Source organism: Strix uralensis, chromosome 1 (genome assembly GCF_047716275.1).
Source record: "Strix uralensis isolate ZFMK-TIS-50842 chromosome 1, bStrUra1, whole genome shotgun sequence".
Classification (NCBI taxonomy): domain Eukaryota; kingdom Metazoa; phylum Chordata; class Aves; order Strigiformes; family Strigidae; genus Strix; species Strix uralensis.
Genome location: NC_133972.1, coordinates 77,395,489 through 77,414,560, shown reverse-complemented (window position 1 = coordinate 77,414,560; position 19,072 = coordinate 77,395,489). Strand labels below are relative to the sequence as shown.

At 43.3% G+C, this 19,072-nt stretch overlaps 1 protein-coding gene and 1 long non-coding RNA gene across 2 annotated transcripts in view; one reads left to right on the top strand and one right to left on the bottom strand.

Annotated features, from left to right (window-relative positions):
- The window catches only part of HIVEP1 (HIVEP zinc finger 1), a 129,511-nt gene extending 123,558 nt beyond the window's left edge, over positions 1-5,953 (top strand). Inside the window, exons 9-10 of the transcript XR_012629320.1 lie at positions 1,233-1,339; positions 5,824-5,953. The gene's annotated coding sequence lies outside the window, so the exon portion shown is untranslated. The remainder of the gene's footprint in view (positions 1-1,232; positions 1,340-5,823) is intronic.
- The window catches only part of LOC141944763 (uncharacterized), a 36,075-nt gene that overhangs the window by 1,124 nt on the left and 15,879 nt on the right, over positions 1-19,072 (bottom strand). The window contains exons 2-3 of the long non-coding RNA XR_012629321.1: positions 5,164-6,346; positions 4,460-4,722 (exon numbers count right to left, since the gene is read on the bottom strand). This is a non-coding gene — a long non-coding RNA (uncharacterized LOC141944763). The remainder of the gene's footprint in view (positions 1-4,459; positions 4,723-5,163; positions 6,347-19,072) is intronic.

The following is a 19,072-nucleotide window of genomic DNA, read 5'->3' as shown; positions in this document are numbered from 1 at the left end:
AAAGCATGATCACCTTTATGGAAATAACAGGGATGAGCGCATATAAAACAACTGGAAGTAAAGGGTGGGAAGCAAATCTTGAAAAAATACCAGGAGTCAACCCGAATGTGAGCTGGGCTGCGTTGTTCACAGATTAACTCCTGTACCCAACTCAAAGAAGTAATTCATACCTTGTACTGCTCGTATTCAGGAACAGCCCTATCCTAGATCCATTTTTAACTTTACATTGGCTTTTGTACTATACTCGCATTGTGCTCATTACATTATTCCATTACGGTGTGTTGTAAAACTGTAGGCGATGTTGAGTGAGCTTTATTAACTTTCAGAAAGAGCACTTCACTACCAGAAAATCATTTATATTACTGTGATTATCAGCCAATTGTACTAATCCAGCAATTAGAAACGCACGTACTAGAAAGGAGAAATTACTCTTGGCTCAGACATGAATGTTGGTATAATTCCTTACTGTGCAGAGCCTCACTGAGGGCCTGAGCACCCGAACCACAAAGCACTCTCAACTCACATTGAACTTAATGAGAGTTAAGAGTACTTGGCACCCCACTGCGCCGGACTTCAAGTTTGTGAGTGTCTTATGTGCAACCATTGTGTAACATGTCACTGTGCATTTGTATGTTCCTTTTATGAACATGTAGTGATGTCAGTGTGTCTTATATCATTACCATTTATACTGAACATGTGAAATTACCTGAACCAGCCAAAGTTGAAAAAAAAACCCACATTGCTGCATTACATATGCTTCGAAAGCCTGAAACTTTTGCTAGTGGAATCAGGTGAAGGTTTATTGTTAATGAACTCAAGAAACTTTGCATTAGTTTCAGCTTCTTTAAAATGGACACTTACCAGTAAACTAGAACTATGCTATTTAATTTGACCATATTTGTCTACAGCATGCCAAAAAAAGATGACTGGATCAAATAGGTTTACAGCAAAGTAAAACTTATGTCAAAATTTTGAATGCTATCACAAGTATTACTATTTATCCGAATTTTATAAGGAAGAAGTGAGTAATAAGTTGCTGTTCCATATGGCCCGAAGTCCTGATTTTGCTAACCATTTAGCAACTCCAGAGATTTGCTGTATACACATCTTTACTTGACTAGCAATTTGTGGTGTGCTCATGTTCTAAGGATTAATTCCAGGAAGTCACTAATTTAAAAGAAAATTCAACCTGGTGAATCAGGTGATCTACATGTGTCTCTTTTCTATTCTAGGTGTTTTAAAGCATCAAGGTCAAAATACGGAAGAGGTATCTTCAAGAATAAGAATGACAAGACAACAGATATGTCATAAAGAGAAATGTTGAGACATGTGTCATTTGGTAAGTTATTAGTAGGACAATAAAGGACCAAGAGAATGGGTACTGTTGAGTAGTGAGTAATCATCACACTTAGCCAGGCAAAGCAGATGAGCATTGTTTGAAGCAGGATCTCCGCTAACAATGAAAAAATTAGCAGGTAGTTGCAGATATATCTAACCTTGTTCAAATGGAGTTGGGAGGAAAATCAGAGGAAATCACACCCTTCTAGAAGACAGGTATTTGTGGTCCTGAACATTACACTGTTTCCGTTCCCATGTTTCCAAATGGATATTCCTTGAGGTGCCTCTACAGCTTGTGCAACATGAAAAAAAAACAAACTAGGAGCATGACCAGACCTGAGAGAAGGCCAAACTCCATACCTCTCCTCTGTTAGTGTCTATCAGTTTCATTTTAATCATGCGTGTAACCAACATCTATATTATATGTGAGTGTCCTGCATCAGCACAAGCCTGTCACCACTGTTGACAACTATGTTTTCATTCTGAATTATTTTTATTTTAAATTGTATCTTTATTCTCTTGTCCAGAGTCATTAGTGATGGAACAACTGCACTCTTCTTGCCACAAGGTTCCTTCTGTTCAAGTCAGTAGCAAATACCTCAAGAGATTTGCCAGTGCAGGATTAGGCTGCATTTCAGATGGTATAAATTATCGCAGCTGAATTGGGGTAAATAGCCCCGTGGCTGTTTACTCAGGGATCAATTTTTAACTGTCAGACACCCTCTGGCAAATCCAGCACAGCTGTTTAAACATTAAAAAGCCAGGGCAAGTGTTGCTCCTCAGTGCACCCAGGCATAGTCTGGCATCTTTCACACAACCTCACTGAGGGGGTGCAAGCAGGTGCTAGCTAAAGGCTGGGTACAAATGCAGCTACAGTAAGGATGTGGCATGGTCAACTTCCGTGAGACCCATGCAGATGCTTCCCTGTTATCTGCCAAAAGCCCTCACTAGAAAAAGAATCAACCAGTAGCCTGTAGCTCTTCTCTTTCAACTCAAGACCTCAACTGATTTCTCACTGCAATCCATGATGTTTCCTGGTGATGTGGGTATCTGATTTTGCAGGCAGCATTTTCCCCTGCTGTCCATATAACATTGGGTTTGGAATGTGGACTCTATTAAATGTGTCTGTGTTCCCTGTTTGGGCTTTAATAAGCTACGGCATGACCTACCTGTCACTTCTTAGGCCAAGACCTAAACCAGAGACAACCATTTTTGTTGTAAACAGGCCTCAGATCTCTTGATCTGTAGCATTACATCCCCAGACGCAACTCCCAGCTTCTGGGCCATAGCTGAAATAAAACAAACTTCCTAGGTTCAGGGATGCCCTGTCCTGCATTGATTACTGCTGCTGTTCACACTTCAGCTCCTTTCACTTCTCAAGTAACTCACTGTAGCTTCAGGTTGCTGTAAATTATGTTCTGAGCCCACAGTTGGTCCGTATGGGCCAGTCCCCCGCCAGAAAGTCTGCCAGCAGTGTTTTGCATACAAGCACATTCAAATGCACATCACATGTGTTTCATCTCAGACAATGTACTGAGGCTGAACACAGTCTGGCCCACCCCAAATACAAAGATATACCATAAAACAAAGACATACCATGCTTTACACTTAGCTAAACATTCTGTATGGGTTCTTAATAAACAGCTTTATCTTGCCTCAAGTTTACTGACACGTATGTTAAACAGAATATAAAATGAATTTGTCACTATACAGCTTATTCCAGAAGTCCTCATTTTTGCAGGATAATCCTCGCTGAGGTTTTATAAACACTTTAGTTTAAAACCTGTAAACTGCCCTTCAAACGTGTTTAATATGGGGATGGTTTCATTAAAACAGAATAAAAAATGCTCAGCTCTTGTGTGACTTGCCAAAAGCCAGGCAAACCAAACAATCTACAAGTAAGAGTGCTTGCTCAAGATAGCAGCCTTCAGCTGATCTATCTGACCAGGCACTGCTGCTGTTGCTTTTGAAAGATCCTCTGAGAAAAGCTACATCTCATAGCAGAGAATCCTTACCTCGCTGTCATGGTTTATAATACGAACACTAGGTGTCATCCATCCTAGGTGACCGTTGTGGTCAGTCTCTAGTTGTGAATGTTAAATTATTAATGTCTTAAAAAAACGTGTCTAGAATTGTCTTTCCATGTCTTAAGGAATTTTCCTTTGCTTATAAGGGGTCTCAGCACCTACAGATGACCATTTTTAATGACACATAATATACCAGAGACTTACACCACATAGAAACCATTTATGGTTTATGTCTTTGAGGATGAGACCACTGTCTTAGGTCTAGACACGAGCTTGTTAACTCAGTTGCTGGCTTAGGATAAAAACAAGCTACTTTAAAAGACTTCAAATTGATTATTAGGTAATTTTATGTGGAACGTCTGTGGGTGGATGAGCAAACAGCAACAAGGATGTAACAGCATGTACTTAATTGATTTGATGTTCATATTTTGCTCCAGAAATGCTGAATCAAAAAAAAAAAATATCCTTATGGCAAAGGTGCTGCTGGTGTTATGTTTGTCCCTTCACTTCTCCTCTCTATTCTGGCCAGACTACTCACAATGTTAAGAGGTAGCTGGTGATTTTCAGGTATTGCATGTGTGGTCTGAGGAGACCATGCTGGCTGAAAGATGCCAAGGCTTTACATTCCTACGGTTCAGTCATGGAAACGAAACTTGTCCTAAGATGAGTCAATTAGCCAGGCACGCTTAGCTTTCTTTGGTAATAGTAGGCTTGTTTTTCCCAGTAAGGTCAAATGTTAAGGCCTGTTTGGTTTTGTGGCTGTACTCTTCAGTGTATTTGAAATCCATTACCATGCATGAGGCATTCGTGCTGGAAACAGGCCAAAGGAAGGCTGTTTGTAAAGTCAAATACCCCTAGCATTTCCTCTTTTTGTTAAGTTAACATGGTTACAACATCCCTTTGGGCTTCAGAAGTTCTATTTGTGGTTCATTCAGGTCTAAGGTGCTTTGGTGTTGGTACCTGAATACCTTACAGTTGGATTCCTCCCTCTAAGAGACAAAACATTTGACATAGGTGACAGCGGCATCTCATATAGAGGAGGCCTCCAGTAAAATCATGGACCGTTAAGAGTTGTTCCCCACCCATCAGCTCACTGCTCCAGATGCAGCCATGGAAGTGAGTTCGCAGCCCACTCACAGCACAGGGCTCATTCCCATCGCAGCAGCACAGGCGGCCCTGCTTTTGTGAGGGGCTTTCCCGGGGACACGGGTCCGAGGCAGGAGTGATTGCTGGACGTGCACACGCAGTGACAGACTAGCACGGAGGGAGCATCACCGTGAACATCCACCTGTGTCCCAGGGCCATGGCACACCAGTAAGGATTTTGCTCAGCACCAGGCCTTGTGCAGGTACAAATTCTGAAAAAGGAGTTAGGCACCATCAACAGGACCTACCCCAACCTGAAGCAGCTAAGTGGAAAGCTACTATCTTGAGACTTCCTCTTTCCCATCCCTTATGACCAAGGAAGGATTAAAGCAAAACAAAGGATTAAAAGGCACCTTTTGACAGAAATTTTTGACAAACCAGAAGGAATTTTGACTTAAAGCCAAAATTCCCTGTTCAACAGAAAATTGCTACAGCTCTGTTCCTGCTAAGACTCAAAAACTCCCTAGCCTGCTCTGCTGCCTTTCTGGCACCCAGCTCTCCTCCACAGGATCTAGCAACAAGGTAGTTTGTTCCTGTGAGGCACTCCATGCCTCAGGCACACTGTGTGCAGAGAGATCGTATTTTTATACAATGTAATTACAAGGGCTTAGTTCTGAAAATGTGTGTGAGAAAAAGGAAATTATGATACCCACCTCTTATATGCTCGGGCACCAATACTGCAGCAGTGGCACCCTCTGCCACTCATCTCGAGGAGTGCAAGGAAGGATGCAGTCACCATCCCCTCATGGAAGACTTGAAGTGCACTAGTGCTGCACCAGCTCCCTCCTCATCAGCCAGGGACTACGTAGCAAGGGAGGTGATGCCCCTCAGCTCCCCTGTAAGTGGGCACCTTCATTAGTTACGCCTCCTTCCCAGGAGGCTGCTCCAAGCTCCTGTGCTCGAGCCTAGGCCAGTTGCAGGCACTCGCTGGCAAAATGAGGCCACAATACAGGAGAGAGAGAAACTGGGCTGCAAGACAGAGCAAGCCGGCAAGAGTACCGCACTATAACCAGGCTGTTAGGTTCTTCAGGCACAGGAAGGCAGCGTCTTGTATTTCAGCCCTGTTACCCAGTGTTAGGTGTGTCCCTGGCTTGCAAAAACAGTCGAGGAGCCAGAACAGAAGCAAATGTTGAAACAGTGCCTCTCTGCAAAACAGAAGTCATGTTTTCATCTGGACACCAGACAGTTTTGCTCCACCACAAATCAAGTGGGTGGTTCAGAAACCATTTTTGACACTTAGAGATTTAAAGTGTGTTTCTTTCTTTGTTTATTCCCATACCTATAATCATCTGTGACTCTTTTATTATTTACAGTGTTTCAGAGCAAGAGCTCACACACCTAATGCTGATTAATTCCGCTGGACTGGGTAACTGGCTCCCCTGTGGATATCCTGTTTTCCTGTGAATCATCATTCCTCCTTGCGACATCCTCCAACTCAGATCAAAGATTCAGAATGTATTAGATATGAAGACATCAGACAGCTCAAACAGATTAGAAAAGACACACGAAGAAATGCATCCCAGCTTCTCCCTCCTGTCCTGCTGAAAATTGACATGGTGAACACAATTCTAAACACTTGTTATACAAGAAACAGTAGAAAGACAAAAAGAAGAAAAAATGAAAGAGACTTTGGAAATTTAGTTTACCCAGAGTCTTCTACAAATCACCTTTTCTAAGTATTTGCACTTTTGTACTTACTTACTTCTCCCCTGCAGTTGGAAACTTTTCAGGCTAGATCCCCATCTGATGGAAATAACATCCATAAGCTTCAGCAAGAGCTGCACTAACAGCATCAGTGGAGGACTTGGTACTGTCCATTTAAGTATTGAGCCTTGCCTACAAACACACAAATTAAAGGAACATAAAAACAAGTGGTCTGTTTTTTCAAGTCTGTGCAGTCTGTTGTGTTCTTGATGGTTTTATTCAATTTTCCATTTAGCTATATGAAGAACTGAAAAAGTTCTGTACCAGTGAAATGCCAAAGCCTAAGGTCATAAGGTCAAACTAGATTATCTTAATAGTCTCTTCTCCCCTTGCAATCTTTGAACACAGGTTTTATCGGACAGAGCAGTTAAAGTCTTTATTTCAGCAGTGTTTGATCTTCAGGATTGCACAAATAACTAGTCTTTTAAGATTCTGAACTTTTTTTTAAAATAGAATTTTAAACTCTCCTTTTAAGGATGCCTTTTAATCCTTAAGAACAAGAGTTGTGTTTGATCTAAGACAATGGACAATGTGTTTGGATAGTCAGAGAGACCATTTTTATGGGAGTGTTTGAACAATATATTGTGTTTTTTCACAAAGGACCAAAGGACTATCCTTTTTCTGTCATTAAGCTCATATAAAAGGAAGATAAAATGTGCTGCTCTTACACCTTAGAGTGGACTGCATCAGGCTTTTAGTCCTAGTCTTCTAAATCTTCTGTTAGCCTTCTGCACTTGGAAGGGAAAAGAAACACTTTTAACCCTACGCACTGTGAACACTCACTTGAAGGCAATGGAAGAAGGAACACCCTGCAGGAATACACTCTGCAAATACTCAGCAAAATCATTAGATCTGCATATTCTTAATCAATGAGGTTTTGGCAGAATTAAGGGTGTTTTTTTAAGACAGACTATAGTTTGTCCAAGTCCCAGTGTGGAGTTCAGCTGATTATGTTTTCTTTGAGGAAAAATATCAGCAAGGTCTGATGATGAGTTGTTCTCTGCCTCAAAAAAAGCCCTGATGTGGCAGTATCAACATGCAGCACAGTTGTGAGAAGCATGTGAACTGAGCCCAAAGTTTGCCCCTTGCTGCAGCTTCCCCAGCTGGGGCAGCCGTCAGGGCCATCACAGCTGTCCAAGGGAGGTGGAACTGGGTTTGAAGGAACGAGGGCCAAATAACATGAAAATTATTTGCCTTCTGCACAGAGAGAGAAACCTCGTTGTCCAGTCCTCGGGACAAACGGATAATCTTTTTGATTTCATAATCCGTGGTATTTCTGTTGTTTTCATGACCCTTCCCCCCTTTAATTGGACCCATGTATGCAATACACATGTAATTAGCAATGCACTGGAAATGATGACCGATAACATCATTTTCCAACATTTGAGAGAAAGAGGAGGGGGCAATTGTTGGTCTGTCCAATCTGGAACGTGGTCTGTAGGTGCCAGGTAGGCATGCCAGAGCATACGCTTGAAACTTCACTGGGCATGTCCAACATTATACCTGATGCTTTGCCTCCTCAGGATTCCTCCCTGTCAGTTCACCCAGGGCAGTGGTGAGGGAGCTGAAGACTGCTGGCTTTTTAACCAGATGCTAGCTAGTGCCTCGAAGGAGTGCAAACTCCTACTTCATTCTATTAGGGACCATTCACTGAGCACATTTTGTGTTTTGTGTGTGTATGATAATGCAGTTTTGTCAGTCCCATGCTGGAGTACTGACCAGACAATAAAGCTGTCTGCATAATGACCGTGCCAAACAGGGGGAGGGGGGCAAATCGAGCTAAAGCTAGGTTTGTGCGTTGTCCCTCTAGGAATTATTTTGTGAGTTTCTGGCACCAGCATAAAAAAGGAAGCCGTCTGAGAAGGGACTGGACTTTGGTACTTTGGAGGGTGAGGGAGAATGCTTTTAAAGTAAGTGTTTGGTCCAGAAAAATTAAGACAAAGCCTGGCCTCAGTGTTAGCACAAGCAGTCTCCTACGGCCTTCAGGAGGGCCAGGATTTCACTCACGTATATTTAAGGCTAGAGCATGGAGAGTATCTTACAACAGAGCATGGGTATTTCTGGCACAATGGGGATTGCTGTTAATGACACCGGAAAGTGATATATTTTTTTTTTTAACCTGGCATTGCTCCTTCAAGCAAATTAAAGTCTGATACATTTGCATTTCTATGTGTCATTAACCCAGACACCTACTGCAGGGCCTAAAGCTTGTGTCTGCTGGCAAGACTAAATCCTACTAATGCGCTTTTCCTAACGCACTGAGGGAATCTGGAGTCTCTCCTTTTGAAGCTGACTTGCTATTTTGACTAATTGCTTCTGGTAACAGTTAATAGCATTTTGCAAAGGCACTTCATCTGCTGACAGCAGATTGATGTAAGGAAGGGACACAGTTCACATTTCCAAAGGGAGCATTGGGAAACCCATTACCAGCTTCATTAATCTGTTAATAATAAAATTAAAGTACAAATAAAATGTGACAAATTGGGTTCTGTTGTGAAAGTCACTTTAACAGGAGGCTCTGAATAAAGGTCAAAACAGACTCTGATTTCTGCTGTGTTTTAATAGTAGAATCAGAGGAGAGCATTGTAGAAACACTGTAATTAATCTGGCAATACTATAATTGTCCCCAAACGATACAGAGAGTATGACAAGTGATTTTTTTTTTTCCTTGAGAGCATTTACAAAACCTGGAACACAAAGCTTTGTCACACAACATTTAAGTGCTAATCCAATTTCACAGGAAGCTTTCAACAACGTGGGTACAGTAGATAGCCTTACTTTCGCTTGCCTGCATACTTGCGGCTGCTACCTCAGTCAAAAATCAGGTTCACCCAGCACAGGGGCAAAAGAGAGAAGAAAAGCCCTGCAGGTGTAGATCTTCTAGCAGCAGTCACAGAAATGAGCCTGACATTGGAAAAAGGCTTCATCGAAGAGTCAATAAGCCAGATCAAACATCCCTTTTCTGGCAAGGATGGGGCTGGCTTGCCAGAAGCCCTTGTTTAAAATGAAAACCATATAAAATCAGCTTACTGTCCACCCCTTCTTTTAGGACTATTCCCCTAACCTATTGGTCCCCCCTGCATCTCTAACATTAGCCTTCCTAGCCACATCCTAGGTTGGCGGGATATCTTAGTCTAGCCTCTACACTTAAATAATCCTCCTGCTGTGATCTTCAGCTAATACCACAGAAACAAAACTGCAAAGAATGAGACCGATTTCAGCCTTTCCGAGGCACGGTGTTAATGGGTTCGGTAGAAAAACGTCCAATTTATCTAAGTTCCTGCTTATTACAGTTGAGCAATTGCCCCAAAAGCAATCAGTCGCAGAGCATAATTTGGGGACACAGCTGCAACGAATGGAGGGCTTCCTGCAGCCTGGCAAAGCAGCCGTCTGCTGGGAGCACCTGAACCAAAGGCACACTTATTAGAGAACCCAGCCAGGCAAACAAATATATAAACATGTTAATGTGAAGTATTTGAAGAGAATGGCTCATTAAGTCAGGCAGGATGACTATATGGAAAACTGATAGCTCTATTTTAAAAATCAGCGGGAGGAAAAGGAGACGGCTGTCCTTTTGGTTTATGCAAGCCAAAAGGAGTCTGTACAGCCTTCCCCGCCTCCAGTCATTTTAGGGATAATCTCACACCCTGAAGAGACCACATTTCCAGTTTGAGAAGCACCATGTGGAGTTAGTTATGTCAGGAAAGAAGCAAGGGAAGGGGGAGAATAAAGAGGAGGGGAAGGAAGACATGCTTGTCACCTGGTCCCCAAGAAGAGTTCACAGTTACTTGAAGGAGGTGTGAAGTGTGGTGAGGAACTGCCCCAGTGTTGATGGGCTGGGGGCCTGGGAAAGGCAAGAAGCCTGGAGCAGATGCCCATCAGTGTGAAAACATTGATAGACTGGAAATCAGATGTAAACTGGGTCTAGAGGCCAGGAACTGTGTGGGTTGTGTGACAAGCTACTAAGCAGAGAGGCAGAGTATGGGAGGGAGAGAGGGGAGCAAGAAAGAAGCCAGTTCTGAATGGAGTAACCTTTCACTAGTGCAGCACCCTCTCAGAGGAAGGAGCGGGACAGAAACTCACACAGATGAACAGAATTTTTGATACATGTAGCGAGAGTCCTTCTTGTACTCAGCCTGACTTTAGCTGCTTGCTTTATGCTCAGTTTCTCATTTAAGATCTATTTGTTAATAATGTCAAGTCAGATCTCTAATTCTTGTTCTAGGGATTTGAGCTCTAGAAGTGCATCTATCAATCCAGTTCAGTTTGTGTTCATGGAGAGCTAAATTGTCTGTGCCTGGGGGAAGGTTTTGGGCAAATCGATGACAGGCAGGTCTAGGACGGCAGCTGCTTTGGGAGCTAGGTGGTTGCTTGATTTGAGTTAGTTGAGGACTCTCTGCTGCCTTTTGTCCGCTCAGCCAGAACTCACGGAGCACTGCTCCTGCTAACAGAGTGCTATTTCCTACCTCCTTTGTCCCATTTCCTATGACTGTCCCTTTTCCTATCCTCTGAAATGGGCCCTCTCATGCAGTGTTTGTACAAGGGGAGGAAGCAAGCTCCACTTGGTTTCTCTCTTTCCTCCTGCTTGTATCTCTTCTGTCCAGCAGAAATTTGTGTGTACTTGACCCAGCATGAGCCTGAGGAGGATGGTCACAACAATTGTAAAAGATCAGTCCCAGGGCTGTTTGATACCAACCAGGTTGCTGAGTCTTCCTCGAAGTCTTTGCTAGCCCCATCTGCTGCATCACAAGTCAAGGAGCTTCAAACTGCTATTGTTTATGTATAGGACTCTGCAGCTGCCTGTTGTAAAGGCAATCATGCCCCAGGCTTTTCTTCTGTTCCTTTCTGTATAGTATACGCCTCTCTCATAATTGCTTTCTCTTTCTCCTCCTCAAAGAGTTCTGCCTTGTAAAATATTAGAGAGAACAATCCTATGCAGAGAATATCAAATAGGGATGACCTCAGGCCGGAATGCCCAAACACAGCTGCTGTAGTCCAGTCAGCACAGTGTAACTCTGGCATCAGCGTTTGCTCTAGGTAATTCCAGCTCTGTATTTTAATTCTTCAAAGGCAGCAACTGTAATAGCAAAACCCTGGCCCTGATTTTTGGGGTGCCTCTACTCTTTTGAACAGATCTGTTAGAATGTCAGGAAAACAGGATGAGCTATAACCAACCCAAGAGAAACCTGGCATTAACGGTTTCATTGCCACCTTCTTTGTCTTCCTCTTTGGACTGTAAATGTTGACTAAAAGGCATTTTTAATCAAGGTTTATGTATCCTGTCACCCTCTAAAATACATTTTTGCATAAAGATACAAGAAGATGCCAGGGAAAAACTCTGCCTTTGTGTTCAAATCCTCGTTGCTCATGGCCAACAGCGCTGAACCTCATTTCTTGTTGCCTCTTCAGACAGTGAATAACAGAGCACATGTACCATTCTGCACGGAGGATTGGGATTAGTATAAACAAAACAAAGAAACATTTATTTCATAGTGAAAAAATAGGGATCAGAGTGTCTATTTAGAAAGTTAATTGCTTTTTTTGTTTTTTTTTTTGTTTTTTTGGTTTTTTTAGCAGTAGTAGGGTCTCAGCACTGTGCCCATAATGCACTTACAGTTTCTCTCTGTTGCTCCACACATACGCTCTACATAAAACCAGATCCTTCCTGCTCTCCAGATTTCTCTTTCAACTGTGCCATGGAACAGCAAGGGACAGCAAGGTGACATCAGGTCTGGTGGGGTTAGGGCTTTGTGGATGGGCAAGAGGTCCACTCTCACAGCCCCAGGCACGGACAGCAGGGCAGGCCCAGGGGGGCAGCCCAGATTCCAGGTCACTGGACAAGTCCACAGCATCCAGACAGGTCCAAGTTCAACCCAAAACATCAGCCCATGGGTTGGAGTCAGGATCAAAATGGTCCATGGTCAGGCAGGAGCACAGCTGCAACCTGTGCAAGTGGGGCCGAGCACCAGAGCCTCAGCTGAAGATCAATGTCCAACCTAAGCATTTACATGCACAGCTGTTGTGCCAGGCTCATCTATAGGACCAACCATCACAAAAATTCCCATACAGTCTAAATGTCTGCTGTCTCTCCTCTGAGAGGCTCTTTTTCAGCTCTCCAGGGCCTCTCACAATTAAACAAAATAGTAGGAATAGTAAATAAATAAGCTTTTAGCAACAAAATAGTAGCCTGCTCAAGGAAGAGTAGAGAGAAGTATAGCTGTTGGGAGTTTGAAAAACCAAGGAAGAGCTCAAATGAGGGATTTGGGGGGGTGGGGACACACAGCTATTGAATCTGGCAAAGAACAAAGAAGCAGCAAAGAGTAAAAGCTGGAAGCTTAAGCGAGACATGTGCATTGCTACAAAGATAGAAGGCAAATGAGGATACATAGCCAATATGAGAACAGTTTAATATGGGATGTTCCCCATTCCTTTCAGTCTTATGTCAATATTTGGATAACTTTCTCCATGGCTCAATCAGAACTTCTGAGCCTGATGCAGAATTTGTTCAATGAGACTCTTTGGCCTGTATTAAACAAAAGACAGAGTAGACAGTCCTAATGCTCCCTGTGGCTGCAAAATTTATGAGCATATGAATTTATGGGACTGGAGTTTACTTTTAAGATCCCAGTCACTGGCTGGTTGCCTGGTGGGGGGGGGGGGGGGCGGGGAGGGGAGGACCTATCACCTGAAAGCCTACGCATTGGACACCAAGTCATTACTGCTCTCAGGGCACTTAATCTGTCACCAGTATCCTCAGCTGAGAGCTGGATGCAACTGAGTATTTTCAACACATTTTCTAGGGGAGAGCTTCTATCCAAGCCTGAAACCTCCCATGATTTATGTGCTTGACACACTACAAGTAGTGCCACTGAGAGGCACTTGGGGAACGGTCACCAAGTCAATCGCAAACCATAAAATCAGGTGTATATCAAGTCAAAGGGACAACTCACTGCTACTAAGATGAAAATTCAGCAATATGAGTGAGTCTTTGAAGTTTCAAGGCCTGGAAGGATCAGAACAAGTATAGACAAGAAAATAGCATTGAGCCCTGTTTTGCAGTGGTGGGCACTGCCGTCTCATAACCAGTTTAAAAACATACATTATACCTTGATGCTGGAGGCTTAAGGGGAGATACATTGTGAGGAAAGATACTAGTAACTGCTGGATGGGCTTCCTCTTCATGAGTGGAAGGTAGCATCTCCCAGGCTTGGCAGGAGCCCCCGTTGATTTCCCCCAGGCAGTAACACAAAGCTATCAACTGGGACATGGGGACAGGCCTGTGAGGAGGAGACCTCCTCAGAGGCCTGAAATGCCAGTGTCCTTGTGCCTGGAAGAAGGAAGGTGTCGTAAGAGCCAGGAGTGTGGCCAGAGGATGGAAAGAAAGGTGGGACCTCTTGGGTCAAGAGCTCAGGGGTCAGCAAGCCTGGACATTTCAGTGTGAAGGAAATAAAGGCCTTGCATGTTCAGGGAAGCAGGACTTTATAACCTGTCTCCTCTCTGTAAGCAAGGTCACACCAGAGACGTATGTGTATTTATATATACAGGTCTCTGCCTCAGCTGTCTCCTCTAAGAAGGAAGCAAGCCAGGCAGGCCCCCCAGATTAACAAGTGCTTTGGCAGCCCAACGTCTGCAAGAAACATACGGCTGGGATCCAACTATTAAGCCTTCGCTGGGACTGTGAGACCATCCCTAATGGGATTCTCTTCCCTCTTCCCTTCCCTCTCCTTTTACACTTGCCAGTCTTAATTTCATTTTAGCTATAAGAGTCTCTTTGCTCCTGACATTTCTTCATGTCTTCCCTAAGTAAACCTATGTTTATGACATTAAATACATTCACTGTGTATTGGTATCAAGCAATCGCTTTTAAAAGATAATCTTCCCCTTTCTGTTATTACCCCTTTATTTCCTTTGCTATTTTTCTTGGCAAGTTATATGGGGAAGAAATTACTGCTATTTTGTCTCGAGGTTTCCCTGAGGAACCTTGTCAAAATGAACAGTCCTTTTACTAAGCTTTCCTATACAGATTGAGCAGAAATAAAACAAAATAATTAAATGGCTCCTGAAAGAATTCAGTGCCTAAAACCCTGGGGAAAAATAATGGTTCCATCTATGCCATTGTGAAAGCCTTTATTGCAGCACAGCGTTTATGTTCTGCATAGGGTCTTACAGTGTCATCACCATCACCATCAGATCTGAGTGCTTTACAGGCATGCAGTTAAGTGACATGACTAACAAGTGTCATCTATTTGTTCTCGCAGCCTCTCCCCGCTGGGAGAAACCTGTGTGGTTGAGAGCCTTGTTTTGGAAGTATATTGCTTTTGTTTGAGGCATATTTTTATTCTTGTTTTACTATACTTGTTATCATCTGTTTCTGTTAAAGAAGTTTAGCGGCACCCAGGGAAGGAGCATGCCTCCTAGCTGCCCGTTCCCCTGAGTGCTCTGTTCTTCAATAGGAGATTGAGAAAAAAATGAGTATTTGGAAAGTTTTTCTCAAGTTAGAAATAAGAGGCTGAAGGTCACACTAGTGATACACATAATCTGTGCCTACAAACCGGCATGATGAATAATGTCTTGGCTCGTTCTGCTGTGCAAAACTATCCTGCATCCATGCAAAGTTATGGTTACCACAGCCCCAAGCATGGTTGCGGCACAGAAACCCTGAACTCTCCACTTTGACTTTTTTTTTTTTTCCTTACAAAATGCATGAGGGTCCCTTGACTTTGGAATTTGCCCTCCTCGTTGGATCAAACAGTCCGAAGCTGTTTAGTTTTCTGGCTTGTCTGTTTCCCCCCTACTTCTCAGAGAGTGAGAATTAATGGGCTCAGTCCTGCAAGAGACTGATCTTTCTGGCACCGGTTCAGCAAACCACTTATGCAAGTGTTTAAATTTTAACCACGCATAGGAGCTGAGTCGCTGAGGTTAATGGGACTGTAGAGGGGACTGCAGTGGGATCATCTTCCCTGACCCCGTGGCCTGACCTGCCGACATCCCTCTGACTCCCGCGCTGCCATAACTTGGAGGTGACCTCAGTACATGTTTGTTTATCCTGGAGTTAAGTGAGTATATGGGGACTTTGCTGAATCTGCCTTAGACTGCCCAGCCCTGAAGTTCAGATTTCTGCAGAGCAGTCACCAGGGAAAAGCAGATGGGTGGGATTGGTTCCATGATTTTGTCCAGTTGCATCCAACTACCTTGGCCATGAACCCCTGCAGGCACCTATGACATGGGCAACCTCCTGGGACAGCACCATCTTTCTCACTGACCCACTATATTTTCTGAGGGTTTTTTTGCCTTCCAAACGGGTTTTGTGGCACAAGGAAGGGAGGCTGGCACTGTGGTTTGGGTTTTTGGGGACCCAGACCTCAGTGGTTTCCTCCAGTGCCATGCTGTAATGGCGAGAGGAGAGGCCACTACCCTGAGCAATGCCTGTGGCATGAACAGGGGCTCTCACGAGTTCTTTGTCCTTTATAGAAACAACAAAATTCATCTTAGGCATGATCACTCACAAAACTTATACCTTAAGAGGCAGCCAAAATTGACCCATCCTTTTTCTCGATAGGGGTGGGGGAAACAAGCTCCAGTGGTCCCAATTACTCTGTTCGCTAAAAAGAATATTTTCGTGTAATGACCTCAGTAGGGAGTAAGCAGCTCCTTTTGTGTATTAAATTAAAATCTCGGGGGGGACATTAGGCCCTGTAATTCGTATTTCTGAGATGCAATTTAAGTCTTTCATCAAAAAACTCCGTAATAACCGAGTGATACCCAGTAGATTCATTTTCATGTGAAGGATGAAAATAGCCACCAACGTGTTAGCAAATTCCACGGGGACACCAATTGTAATGACAAAAATAATCTGACGTGGGCATGAATTTGCAAATATGCTGTTTTATGGTTTGCTGAAAAAGAAAAGGCTGTCTTAAACACTTTCTTTATATTAAGATACAGGTGGGGAAAAACTCCCTAACCTGCTCATTAAGAATGGAGTACATAAGCAGTTTCCAAAGAACAGAGGCCCAAAATGATGCACCTCTATATCTTATTTAGAAAAAAATCCCATGTACCAGGAAGACTGCTTGCGTAAATAGTCATCACTACTGCTGCATTAAATTGACTGAGGAAAGGAGAGGTCTGCATGAGTAACAACTTTCATATACCGGTAACTGCAGTGCAAATAGTTTCCTGTGCAAATAACTGATGTTGGATGAAACCTCATGTTTTGAGGCGCACATGTGTAATTTCCAAGGTTTTGGGGCTTTTCCAAGAGTTGCCTGTGAGTGTAGGAGAGCCCCAAGCCTCAAGATGCTTCCTCTGCTTGCATACCGGGAGAGCGCTGGTATGTTAGGAAATGTCAGCAGAAATGGGCCTTAAGACACAACTTATCCCCTGGGGTGGGTAGGCATTTTCTAGTGGGAAAAGCAGCATTCCTCCCCCTCCAGCTGGAAACTTTATCTCACACCCCTGCCTATTAAAGCACATTGATGGATGCATGCCTCTGCAGTGGTTCACCTCCTAAGGAGAAGCAGAGCCTTTGTAGGACTCTCAGCAATACCACTCAGAGTGGGGGGGTGTTTCTGTGAAGCCATGGTCTGAATGTAAAGCTACAGGCTGATAGCCCAGGTCAAGGAGAGGGGGGATTATGGCTGGACATAAAGAGGGAGGTGGGAGAACAGAAGAAAATACAACACATTATTTATCAAAATAACAGATATAGTCTTCGCACTACATTGCAGTTCAAGTGACAGTAAAACATCTGGCAGCCTCAGAGAAGGATAGCGGCTTTGCCAGTATAATAGCAGCTTTGCCTAAAATAATTTTACTTATTACTTTAAGCATAAAAACTGTTTTAGCAGGATTCATCATCTGTTGTTGAAACATTTTCCGCAGGAACCCTTGGTTTTTGCATTCCCTAGATATTTACTGCTATTAAAGTAACACATGAAAAGATGCTTATCAGTCCCATCCAAAACATATTTTATTGCATACAAATGCTTTAGTCTATTTTTGTATATAATCATCTATAAATAAGCAAACTAAGACCTAGTCCCATAGTACACACGCAAGTCGTGTATGTACATCAGGTACTAATTTTCAGCACACACTTAATTTGTCAAAAAAAAAAAAGAGCAGAATAAGCTTCCTAAGCCCTGGTTAGTTAGTAGGAAATCAGACTGAGGCAGAGTACAGTTACAGCAGCCTATGAAAAGCAGAGCAGGAGATCAGACCCTTGTATATTTTTCCTGATGGAGCTGTGAAGGACAGAGTTTGCAAGGAGATATGGCTGATGAATGATACAGCTACACTAGAAAAATTACCTGGAGTAGACATAGCTGTAGAGCATGGGCTGCAGCCAACAGGTACAGCTTATTTTCCTGAGATAAGTTATACTGGCAGAAAAAAAATTGTGCCTCTGCTAAAAGTGTTTTCCAGAGATAGTACAGACTGAGAAGACCTAACACACACACAGGCAAGGCCAAAGTTATGCAGTTAACCCTTTAAAGAGAGACCACAACTCACCATCATTCACTCCTTATCTTTCACAAGGTAGGGAGTGAAATTATTTGTTTTACCAAATCCTGTCAAATGACTTTATACCCAGAAAGCTGTCTGGAAAACCACAGAGGAAGTGTAACGGGCATGTCCACAGGCAGGGGAGAAGCCAGCTCCTGCCTGCTCAGGCCAGGCCAGCTGAAGCCACCAGAGAAATAAGGGGCAGATTGTTGTCACACTGCTAGTACTGATAACAAGTTCTCATCTTCATCATTGCAAGGGATATTAGCCATTTCCTCTTCTACCTTAATGTTGAGTTTATACAACTCAGTTTATGCAGAGCTGATCAACAGGCTGTTCCTGCTGTCATTCCCTCCACCAGCTTGTACTGTGAGAGCACCAAGGAAGAAGCCCAAAGACCAAGAAGGAGGTCAACTGGCAGAGAAAAAGGCCAGTGTGTTATATAGGAATTTCTCTGGAAGCAAGAATATTAAAAGGATGAAAATCGATTCATAATGAATTCAGGAGGCGCTCTCTACGTATTTTAACTGCTGGGTATTATCTCACTGAAGAGGCACTCCAGGCTCACTAATGTACGTTGTTACATAAGCAAAGTACTCCAGCATTGATTTTATTCTTGCAGAGGATTATGAATCATGATTTAAGCAACTCTATGGCTGAGAGTAATGACCAGCCCCTGAAAGTTTACCCAAGCCCAGGAACTTTCTGGACAGAAGTGGTTTTGTATCAGTGCTTTTAATTATATTTGAAGACATGGATTGTCCCTTAATATTTGACCTCTAATTATGTTTTTAAGAGGTGGCTCTATTGAAAAACACTTATATCACAAAGATGTGTGCAGAGGCTTAAACCAAAGCAATTTGTTTCTTTTCCCTCTGAAGCCCTTTCAGGAACCTTTGCTTGAATAAGCAGATCTGCTTTTACCAGAAGGCCAGCGGGGCCTAGCACATGCACCATCGCTCAAGTCTTGGGGGCTTGTGAACCCGATGGGGATGTTGTAGTTATATGTGCTACAAAGGTCTAAACTAAAAAGCAAGTAGCTGCTGCCCTGGCTTGCATCTGGAGACACTGAAAGGATGAAATTGCAAAGTGGTAGCTGTGAGGTGCAACAGCCGCAGCAGGCTCCGCTCCGCCTGCACGCTGCAACCCACCGCTTTCCTATCAGCAGGACTGAGCAGAAGTTGCTCCAAGGCATCCAGCACCTGCCTGTTGTGCAATACTTCTTACTTAAGCAAGAAGGGGAAAAAATCCTCGCTCCACAGATCCCCGAGGGCGTAAATACAAACTGTAGCTATGGAGTGAGCATTTAGTGCTGGAATCACAAACAAATTTCCTTGGCCTTGCACTTCC